Source organism: Dryobates pubescens, chromosome 24, assembly GCF_014839835.1.
Source record: "Dryobates pubescens isolate bDryPub1 chromosome 24, bDryPub1.pri, whole genome shotgun sequence".
NCBI classification, from domain to species: Eukaryota; Metazoa; Chordata; class Aves; order Piciformes; family Picidae; genus Dryobates; species Dryobates pubescens.
Genome location: NC_071635.1, coordinates 5,545,379 through 5,557,508, shown reverse-complemented (window position 1 = coordinate 5,557,508; position 12,130 = coordinate 5,545,379). Strand labels below are relative to the sequence as shown.

The window sequence follows — 12,130 nt, the reverse complement described above, 5'->3', positions numbered from 1 at the left end:
GGGCAGTGAATCCACTGCACAGAAAAATAAAGCTGTCCGACCTAGGAAAATCATTATTCTTTCCTTACAATCCCACTTCCTAGTCAGTCCCGATCAGGAATGGCAGGGTACACACAAAGTGAATTACAAACCTGTGAGGCATGATGATGATGATGTGTTTCTTTCATTTAATGGAACCAATGCAGGCACAATAAGAGAAACTTCTTTTTTAAAGTAACTGTTTGCTGCCCTGCATATATAGTTTAAAACTGCCCTGTGAAGCTTGAGGTTTTGTCTTGATATATTACAAAAAGGAGTAGAGGAACAAGACAGATGGAAAAAAAATGGGAGATAAGGCTAAAATTAAAACTCAGGGAATATAGTACTGAGAACACAAATAATATAGTATCTGCAGCTACAGTTCTGGGTTGCTTTTTTGTCATTTTCCTTATCTGAATATTTTTTGACAGAAGTGAACTATGAGCTGCTCAGTTACTGCAAAGGGGAGTTAAAGGAAAAAATAAAGCAAAATTAAAAAGCAATCAATCTAAGAAAAAAGAAAAAAAGGGAAAGCTTGGGACTTTCCCTCATCAAGACAGACATTCTCCCCAAAAGTGCGGAATTTAAAACTCATTTTTTCAAAGAGGAATATTTAGATGTGGAATATCCAAGTAGCTATATTGAGAAGCATCCTAAAATAATTTGTGCTGAAGGTATAGCACATTCACATTACGCATTAAATGTATTGCTACTTACTCAGTACCATTCTCACATCTCTTACTATGGTTTATACAGTCTCTTTAATAGCAAGAATCAGAAGTTTGGTCTAACTAAGAGAGGGATATTGCATCTTTTCTCTTTTTTGTCCTCACAAAGTCCATTTTGATACAGCATTTTTTGTCCTTCACTGTCTTCTCACATGTTTTTTGATGTGGGGACATAAGGATATTCACCAAACCTCTCTAGGCAGGAATAAAATCCCCATGGGACTGAAAATTGGATATTATCATTAATAACAGATCTCCCATGAGCTTCTGTATTTCCTTACACAAAGCATACCATACTTTATTGCCACAAGATTCCATCTTTGATTAGAAAACTATTAATGTTGTGCTCATAGACACCAGGGAAGGATTTTTCTTACAAGCCTTTCAAGGCATTTATCATTATTATCTGGCTGAACTTAGCAAGGTTAGATCCTTTAGAAAACAGAACGTGTCTTGCTGACACCAGTTCAGCTACTAAGCTTTTGGACAATGCTTAGAGTGTTTCTAAACTAAATAAGGAAAGACTGGAGCAGGAGGTAGGTGGTAGGGGTTTTGTTGTTCCTTGGGCTTTTTTCTTAAGAAAAAGGGGAAACATGATACTGGACCATATTAATGGGGCAGCACAATCTGTAGAACATGGGAGGTAATTATTCATCTCTATTTGGCACTGTGAGTACTTGTCAAGTTCAGAAAGATGTGTGCAAATTGAAAAGGGTCCAAAATAGATCAGCACGTGTAGTAGAAGAGTTAGAAAGCATGACCTATAATGAAGCTGTAGAAGAATTTAGTGTATCCACTACTTTTCTTTTGTTAAAAATAAAATAACAAATTAAAACACAACTCTAGGGAGAATTTAACCTCTTCACCACAGGAAACGGTTATAAGAAGGCAGTACAATTATTTATTTATTTAGGTTAAAACCAGCAAGAAGTCAACTTTACAGCAAAGAAAATTTTAGCTTACTTACTCAATATTTCTGAGAATCATGATAGTCTTTGCTAAATTAAGGCTCCTGGAAACTCCTTCACTGGAGGATTTTAGAAGAGTTTAAGCACATTTCGGTCAGGAATTATATAGGCTTACTTAAACCTCAGGGCTAGAAGCTGCTTTTCAGTGGTTCTCAAGTGAATTTTTAGATGTGGGGTCAGTATGGCTCAAGTCAGTGGAGTGTGTAATCTCTCAAGGTGCAAGCAGGCCCACACATCTACGATCAGTGCTCGCAACTGTCTGCATGACCTTATGGGAAAAGGGAAGCCACAACCAAAGCTGCAGTTGCCACAGTGACTGAAAAGGCCCATACAAACATGTCTTGAATTGTACTCTAAACACAGCCTTGTTTCATCTCAAACATATTTTTGAGGGAAAGAGTGCCTTTAACACAAGTCCTTGAAAATGATAGCCAAAGCAGGACCACTTTACCTCTGTGTCTGAGAAAATAACATCAAAGAAGATAAATGCATTCCTTTCTAATGCTCCCTACACTCCAGACCTGCACCTGGGTTGGAACAATGCTCTTTATCAATACAGGCTGGGGGATGAAGTGACAGAAGGCAGCCCTGTGAAAAAGGACTTGGAAGTTCAGGTGGATGAGAAGCTGAACATGCTCTCCAGGTTTTGCTTAAACTCCTGTTAAGGAAAGGTGACAGAATCCATGGTTTAGTTGTCAGGAGGTGTTAGGTAATAGGTTGGACTTGATGATCTCTGAGGTATTTTCCAACCTGGTTGATTCTATGATTCTATGTATTCAAAAGTATATTATATAACAGCAAGAGACAGGGAGAACTTGCTACATACAATCTTAAACACACATATTAATGTGTTTTCTTGCAATTAATCACTGAATAAGAAGCATCTGGTTCTGAGTGAAGTAAATTTATGAGGGAAATCATAAATGAGATGACATCTTAGAGCAAGGCTATATCTTAACATAAACAAATAACTCTTGTATTTCTTTTGGAACTCTGCTGTCCCAAGCCAGATATGAGAACAAACAAGACATTAGTTGTATTTCCCAGTATGAAAGTCCCTTAAAGCAGTCTACTGGGAAAAGTGGGTCTGAAAACCACTGGCGTTTTCTCAGCCTAACCTTTTGGGGTTGTGGTGAATTAAAAAGGGTAACATTCTAATTTTAGTAGAGTTTTAAGTAGACTTGTGAGAACTCAAAGGAGGATTGAGCTTGCTTACTCATATGGAAGTGATCGTTAGTTGATTTTTTCCCTTAGATTCAATGGATATTGACATTGATACATACCCCACTATCATATCAGCAGATAAGGAAATGACCAAAGGCGGTCTGCAAAAGGCAGGTATCATTCCTTCTAGTCCTCAGTATGGCCTAAGTGAGAGCAGCTGCAAGTGCAGTTCTAGCAGGGAGTTTGACAACCATAATGATGATGCTACAGGCAGTTTCTTTGCATGTTATGTGCTCCTCCACAACAGATTGCACCCAATAAGTACATGAGCCCTCCTACTCCATTCCATCATCAGGAATTTATGTTAGAGTGTTAGAATGTAAAGGATAGTAATCTGGATTTTCCATGCAGTTGGAAGAGGCATTGGCTGTAGAAGCTAAATGTAATGCAGATACCCACAAAAAGGCTAGGCAAAAGAAATCTCTTTTCACTTAGCATCTAGGTAATGGCCATCACTGTCAACCATCTGTAGGAAAATGTCCCTTTACATAGATTTTGCTTGCCAGATCAAACATCTGCCCTACTTTCCACTTAAGACATCTCTAGCTCTAGTTTGTTGAATCAGCAGTATTTGCTTTGTTTAAAAGAAATTAGTCAACCCCATAACAAAACATTCCTCACTGGTTTTCCTTCTTCTGTTTAGCCAAATGTGCAGGCTTCTTCTGCAAGCACAGACTCCAGCATTTCCAAATGCTAAAGGTCATCCTGAAATCTCACAGCCTACTTACTGTACAAAAGCCAAGCAAGGAAGTATTCAGAAAGTCTTTGGAGAGCATTAGCCTAGCATGTAAACTTCCAGCCACTTCAATCCCATGTGACTCATGGCTTGTCTTTTTTCTTTTTTTTTTCACAAAACATGTTACTAATACAAATTTCTTCATTTCCTGGAATCTCCAAATGAAACACACTTAAGAGATTGTTTTTCTAATTCTTCCTTTTTCCACAAAGAATGGAGATACCAACTTTGAGGTGAACCTATGTGGGCTGTTTTAAACAGGTTAGATTGTTGTTTTTATTTAATGGTGATATTAGACTAGTCCTACACTGTATTTTGCCATTTAATACCTTTTTTTTTAATGTGTTCTTCAGGTAAATAGATGAGGTATTGAATACATGCTTTAATATTCTATAATTACAGAGCATGGTCCTAGCAGTGATGGCTGTCCTTTGTAATTCTGTTATCAGGGAACACACTTGGATCTCTCTAGGCTCAAATATGTGACTTACCCTGATGATCAAGATATTTATTGATATTTTTGGCCTATTTATCACTGCTTGAAGCCGTCAGGGAGAGTTCCTCTCTGAAGGATAGGGGGAAAAAAAATCTATGTGTAGACACCCACACACATTTTCAGATGACTACAATGGTTGCTGAAAAGAAAATGCCTCCAGCTACTGATAATTGGACCTGACTCACTGCTGAGTCCTCCAAAGGATACTAGGAAGGAAGGAAGGAAGGGAGGAAGGAAGGAAGGAAGGAAGGGGAAAAAAGATACCAATGGGAGTCAGAATTGCTCATATTCTACTGTGAGAGAGTGGAACTTAGTTTATTATCCATAATACTCTCCACAAAAAGGTGAAAACAGCTGTGCAAATTGATTAAAGAAATATCTCTTTCAGTAGGAAAATTGCACTCAATGCATCTCAGTAGCCCTTGAACAACGTTTAGTGAAATGGGAACTTGAACAAAAGAAAGAAGACCCCCAGAAAACTGTTGTCTAAATATGTTGCAAACAAGTAGTATTCAGTTTGTTTGGAAGCCTTGTTCATGATGGGTGCACTAAAGCTAAACAACAGGAGGTGAATCTGTACAGCATGCCAAGGAGTAAAGCATGCCAATCTGTAAATCATGCCAAGAAGTAAAGTTGGAAAACTGTAAAGTCACAGTGTACAGAAGTCCTCATTAGCTCACTAGTGAGTTTTTGTTGTGCTTTTTTATTGTTTTTTTTTTCTTTTTTCTTTTCTCTCTAGATCAATCAGATATAAATAAATGTGCAATATGGGATCAAGCTTGCAGTGGCTACCATGAGAACAGAAACCATGCTGTATACAGCTGTTTCACATTCTGTTCAGAGACTGTAAACTCTTCTTTCCAAACTTTTGTATAAGCTTCCACTCTGATAATTGTCAGTGCTAGACCAACTGCAGTTAACAGACCATGTTGCCTGTGTTTTCATATGTCACTGCCCTTTTGGTACTCAGCATTAGAAACAGCATTGCTGTAACATCCTCTGAAAGGAGTACCCTGAGTTATATCCTCAGCATTGCTCAATGGTTTGTGTGTGCACAGGAATTCTGAGCTTCAATTCAGCTCAAGCTCCAGGCCTTTGAGCTCCCATCACCATTACTGTAAAAGATCAACTTATGATTGGCAGCCAGATCATGCCAGCCCAGATCTGGGATGCAGCACTCATGTAAATCCACAAGGAACCAAGGCTCAGCCACACAGAAGGCTGCCAGACACCAGGCCTGATTCTAGTTCTCTTTGATGTAAAACTCACCAGATGAACTCTGTGCAAAGTGATACATGCATAAGATTAAGGCAATAATTTTTAATGCTTTACATCTACATTACACTTCTAAAGTTTAACAAGACTCAGAGTTTTTATCTCTCTTTTTCTCTGATCATGAACCAGTGTTCCTTGTGCAAGGCTAAGGTTATTAACTCTTACTATTTTAGCACCATTATATAATTTTACTTACTAGAGTCTCCTGCTTCACTCAGCTCTATTTTCCACTTTTCCATGCTTATCTTTTATGTGGGTACCTTAAGGTTCTTTTAAGTTTTACATTCTGATAAAGAAATATATTGATACATGGCATAGAGCTCTGTACATGATTCCATCTCTGAACATTAAAGAGAGATGATACAACCTTCCTATTACTGTTCTGATGAGCAGTCTATGTGAAATGACTGTTGTCATTCTTTACAGTTTATTTTTTTCCACATCTCCATTTCTAAATCCTGTGACTGGAAACCTAAATTCATGGCACTGGTAACACAGCACATGTACCTGGCTGGCTCCAGATCTTAGCTGCAGAAACCTACCTCTCCTGTTGCTGTTGGCAGTGGGTCTCAGCATTTCCCTAGTGGTCTGTGTACCTTTTATTCTGTCCTATTCTTTCTCTAATTTGTATAGAAGTTAGACACTTGAATCGTTTTAGCAGATTCAATTTAGAACTTGATTTATGATTCTCTTGCAGAAGGTAAAAAAAAGGTCTGAGTGTTTTTGGTGCTGAGAGGATGTGCTTTTTGAACTGGTATAACAAATATCACAACCATTAAGTTGAGCATCTCATATGATCATATGAAATCATTCAGTTTTGTGGCAATAGAACCCATATTAAGACATTTTTACTTCTGTTGGCTCTATTTTATATTTCATTATGTTCACAGGAATGTGAATGTGTACTGGCTGACAGTTATATGTGCTGTGGTTTAGCCAACTATCGCAGTAGGAATCTAATTATAAACAGATAGCCTTTGTCTTAATTAATGCTAGTATGTTTATACAAATTATGTGCTTGAGCACTCTGCTGGGCTATGACTATTAAGGCCTGTCATAGGCTACTTCTGGCTGAGAAGATAGATAGGAATCAGTCTTTATGAGTTGTAGACTGATCCCCAAAAGATATGAAAACCAAAACTCCAACCATTTAGTAAGAAAGCTGGGCTCTCAAATGCATATACAAGAGGTAACACTGTATGCTTTGTTGGTTAGCTGCACATGTATTGTTGTATGGATATTCTACAATCACTGTCATGTAGCCTGTGCAAAGATGCTTGTTCTAGAAACATAACTAATGCTAATGTTTAAGAAAACAAGTATTGTGTTAAACTGATACTAGTAGCTTTATATTTTGTGGAAGTTTAGAAGAGGAAGGCAGATAGGCTACTTGTCCTTCATTTAATTATGAACTCTTAAGTATGCACATTTTACACCTTCATGTTTCAAAGTCATAAACACAACTGCAAAAACTTGAGTTTTGCCTCCTGTGTATATGACCGTGGAAATTTAATTATGAACTTCATTTAAATATGAACTATTAAGTATGTAGCTTTTATAGTTTCACATTTCAAAGTCACAGGCATGGCTGTGAAAACTTGAGTTTTGCCTCCTGTGTATATGTCCATGTTTGGACACAGACATTGGCTTATATGTTTAGAAAGTCACGTTGAATTTGAATTAACTAAACCAAATCTCCCTGTAAAACTCAATTAAAATTGCTCTGTTTCACTTGGTTCCACATGAAAACTGAAGAAACAACAAAGCATTTTCAGGCACATTTGAAACTGAGCTAAGGTTCTCCTAGCTTGCTTATTTGTGGAAGGGTTTGTACTCAAGTCTACTTGGGTTGTTTGGCATTCCTTCAGGGGATCCCCACAGGAAAATTTGCTTCCTACAAAAAGAGAAACCACAGTTTAAAAACTGATATTAAATTACTTTTCTGTTTTTGAAGTGTTTTTTACTTTTTAAAATGTATCTTCAGGCAAGGTTACAAGCTCTCCACTGATGGAAAATTAGTAAGATTGAATTGCTTTCCAGGGCTTGTAATGGGTTCCTGTCTCATAATTCAACAAGCAGAACTATTTTTTCAGCTAGAATCTGAACTGTTAGAGATCAACTGAATTTATGCACTGTGTTGTAACTGTAGTGGGCACATAATGCTAAGGATTTATTATACGAAGAATTTGGTTTTAGCCTGGGGGCTAATTAGCACTTCACATGTTGAGAAAACATACACATGCTTCTGGACAGAAGAGAAATCAGAAAACCCATTTTGCTTAAGTTCTATCAGTTGAATCTTCTGTCTGTACCTTTTTCATAAACAAAAAGCCTCCGTGTCTGACAGCTTTTGCAGAGGGGACCTCTAAACAAAAAAGTATCAGTGATGAAGGTAACAATCACCCACAGGGAAAAGACAGGAAGAGGTTGTAGCCAGGTGGAGGTTGGTCTCTTCTCCCAGACAACCAGCACCAGAACAAGAGGACACAGTCTCAAGCTGCACCAGGGGAAGTTTAGGCTCGAGGTGAGGAGAAAGTTATTTGTCATTGGAATGGACTGTTCAGGGAGGTGGTGGAGTCACCATCCCTGGAGGTGTTCAAAAAGGGATTGGACGTGGCACTAGAAGCCAGGGTTTAGTTAGTCATGAGATGTTGGGTGATAGGTTGGACTTGATGATCTCCAAGGTCTTTTCCAGCCTTGCTGATTCTGCGATTCTACGATCTAGCTGCTAGTGTACTTCACAGTTCTGTAACTGGTTTGGGGACTGAATTGTGATAGACAAACTTTACAAAAATATGACTGACATAAAGATGTTAATGTAGTCTTAGTAAAGGCTTTTTGTGTATTTCAGGAGAGCAGCCAATACACTAGTGCAGGGTTACAAAGATGAACTTGTTTCATGTGGTTTTAATCAAATCTGGGATGTTTGGAATTAAGGGTCACCACCCTGCAAGGCACCTTGAGAAGAATTGCTGTTTCAAATAAGGCCATTGCTGACATGAATGTGGACTGAAAGTTATGCTTTGTTAGAAACCAGGCATAACAACCAAACCAAACAAACCAGGGAGAAAACCCACATATCAACAGAATATCTCAATTTGTATTTGACAATAATTTACAGTACATTAAAGAAGGAAGATGGTTTCATTGTCCAAGAAAACAATAAATGTGACTTGTTCAAGCACATCTAATATATTATACAGTAATGATTCTCAACAGTTCTGTAGCCAAGCCATACTTGAAAAGAAAAACCTGGCAGGATGTGTTCTCTATTATATCTACTTCACCCTGCTCCCAAAGTTGGCTGTAGTATCCTCCTTGCCTCTGCTGAGTGCAGCAATAGCACTGAGCTTGGGCTAATAAATCTGGTTACACCTGACTGACCGTGAAGGAGTGGCTCCTGTATCCATTCATTGTGCTCCCCAGTTCTCCCTTTTTCAGGACTGTGATACAAGGACAGCTGAATCAACCTTATGAAGTGAATGACATGACATCTCCATGGTGTGCCTGATGATGCTAGACGCTCTGTGCAGAGCCACAGCTCATCAGGTACCACAAACTTCCTCTGGCAAGGGCTCATTTTAGGTGGCTAATAGGTCATGGTGCATTGCTCTCCGTGTATTCTAATGAGGAGTAGATAAAGGTTGACAAAAAAATTGGATCTTCAGTTGATGATAAAAGAAGCATAGGGGAGTTAGGTGAGACAGGTATGAGTTAGGGTCTGCAGGATTTGGATCAAAAGTTCAAGTTACCATTGTTTCTGTCAGTGGTGCTGGATAAAGAGGTGAAGATAACATCAGAATCACAAAATTCATAGGTTTGTTCTAGATTTTGCTTTCATCTTCTGAAATAAATGAATGCTGGACATGTACAGCTTCATACAGTGCAGTTTTATTGGGTCGTGAGTAATTGTTGCCCATTTGTTGCCTAGCTATCCTGAGTGCAAATAAACAAACCATCCAAGGTAGGAATAATTCTCTGTGGTGGGAAGAGCTAAAATCTTGTTCTGGAAGACTTAAATAAGCAGATGAAAATAGGTTCTGACACATTATACTGGGCTGTTCTGGCATAGAACTAGCCTTGGGTTGTGGCCAAAATTTATATCAAAATTATGTTAGCATTAAAAAAATGAACCCATCCAAGGGAAAAAGCTTAAAGATAAGACTGCAATAACATATGACAGACCTCTGTGTAACTTTTCCACCAAACTCTGCAGTGCCCATTTACTTGTGGAAGAGGGTTGTTGGATTTTTCTGTGAGGATGGGAGCAATCTTCCTCACAGTGGCCACAGGAAAACTAACAGCACAGCTACCAGTAAGGCAGGCTTCATATGGAAATATGAATATCTAACAATTTAAAATCAAACATCAAAATTTACAATTATGTGTGAAACAGAGAAGATAGAATGAAACTAACAACTATTTTCCAAGTGTCTCCACTTACTAAGCACTGTAAGGGAGCTCTCATGCAGACTGCTGAGGAAGCCCCAGCCGTGTCTGGATGTTCTTGGCAAGGAATGATGACACCAGTGCTAGTGTCAGGCAACTTGTTCAAACTGTGGTCACTTCAGCAAGCACCATGAATGCCCTGGGCATATGAAAGCCAGTGTCTTATGCCATGGGACAGCATTGACCTGACTTCTACTGAGTAGTGTAATGATCTTGATACATGCACATAAAACACTGCAGAGCACACATGAGGTCTCTTGCTTTCCAAAGTTAGCTGCACAGGAGGAACTGTAATGTTTTAATATATTATTTTCCAGTGCATTGGATATTATCCAGCCCTTCCAAACTGAATGCTTAGAACATTTGTGTTGTATGAGAATTTGTTCCATTGTCTTGAAATTTATGTACATTACAATTTTGTGTACAGATGTAGTAAACCAGTAATGCTAGCAAATTATGTCTGAAAGGTAGCTGCCGATTTGCAGTTACGTTATTGAACCCAAACAAAGTCATCTAGGCAAAAAAATGTCCTAAATAGGACAAGAGGCTTATATCAGTTAATGCTGTAGGATTCAGCATGCTGTAGTTTGTCAGGATATTAGTATATTTTTGTTTTACTTCTCCCTTCCAAGCCTACTTAAATACTGATGCATGCTGTAATTGGACATTGCTGTTTGCAAACATCTATAGGTGATTTTTGCTGGGAATTGGCAACTTCTGTATTTCCTATCAATGCTTTCAAAGGTGTGTTTGATGGATGGTTGTTTGGATGTATAATACATAAAGTAATCCATTTTTGTGTGTGTGTACTGTGCTATTTTGTGACTGAAATAGTTAAGCAGTTTGTGTATTGGGCCATAAAAATGCTTATGTGACTATTCCCAATGCTGTTCACATTTGGGGTTTATTTTTGGTGTCAGGGGTAGAAGTGATATTAGGATTCTTTTAGAAAAGCCTTAAGCTTATTAAAAAAGACCAACGAACCACAAAAATCCCCAAACAAATTTGGCACATCTTCAAAGCTGTCTCAACTGTACAGATGTGTTCTTGTTATGCAGTCCAAATAGTTTTCTTAGACCCCCCACTCGCTGGCTGAAGTAAACTTGCTCAGCTGCATAAATGAAAAAGAATGTCATACTGAGTATGCTTGAAGGCTTGTGAACCAAGTTTAATCTACTGTCATTATCATTTATATCTTCTTGTGCACAGTATTTGTAGCAAAGCAGCTAATGCATTTAAATCGCTGGTCTTCCATATTTTATAGCACTCACAGTCCCAGGCACCTCTGTAATCTTCATTGCCCAACATGGTTTCCCAGTAGCTCTACCCAGAGCATTTTCTTTCAAATATGCTTTTCTAATTCCTTTCTTTAAAAGCCTGAGAGACTGGAATAAGAAATGTAAGGAGAGATGTATATGTGCCAGTGAACAGGAGGGAAGCACAATAAAGCTGTTTCACATGGTAGAAATTTCCAAAAAAAGGACCCTAACACCACAGTGTCATGAGATATATGAGGAAGAATAGAGGAAAAGGACTGAAAAGACAAGGGGAGAGTAGAAAAAAGTAGAGGAAGACCCATTTTAGGATGTAGCTGGCACTAAGCAATGTAAGACGTTTGAAGACATATTTTTAGACAAATTTTATTTAGAAGTGGGTTATGTGAGGACAGAGGTTGTATGCTTATGTCTCTGTGTCAGAAGGAAACAAGAGCAGCACAGTACAGGTGTTAGAGCCTGAGAAGGGATGAGGAAAAAGTGAGAGACTGCTTGAGGCTCTGACTGTAAGATGTGTTCAAATGTGATGAAAGGCAGATTTGCAGATAAAGAGCAGTAGTTGGAAATCAGAAGTCTTAAATAGTCCCAGAAAAAGCTGTATCTGGCCATGGTTTAGTTGATTAGATAGTGTTGGGTGATAGGTTGGACTCGATGATCTCAAAGGTCTTTTCCAACGTGGTTAATTCTATTCTGTTCTAATGAGACTATTCTATGTAGACTCTTAACTCATCCCTATCCCTCATCAGCTCTTTCTGTCTGCTGCAATAATCACTGGAACCAGCTCTTCTACTGGAGCTGTTCAGCATTATTCCATTGTCATGTCCTGCTGATCACATCCATGCAAGTGCTAAGCGTCTTTATAAAAAGAGTCTGCTGGAACAGTCCTGGGCCCAAGCTAAAAATTTGGTCCTGGCATCCAAATATCTCAGAATTTTTAAGTGCAAAATTTTACAACCTTCTCA

The 12,130-nt window shown here is 38.4% G+C and overlaps 1 protein-coding gene across 1 annotated transcript in view; it reads right to left on the bottom strand.

Annotated features, from left to right (window-relative positions):
• SYNPO2 (synaptopodin 2) overlaps window positions 1–12,130 on the bottom strand; it is a 71,710-nt gene that overhangs the window by 38,259 nt on the left and 21,321 nt on the right. The window lies entirely within an intron of this gene.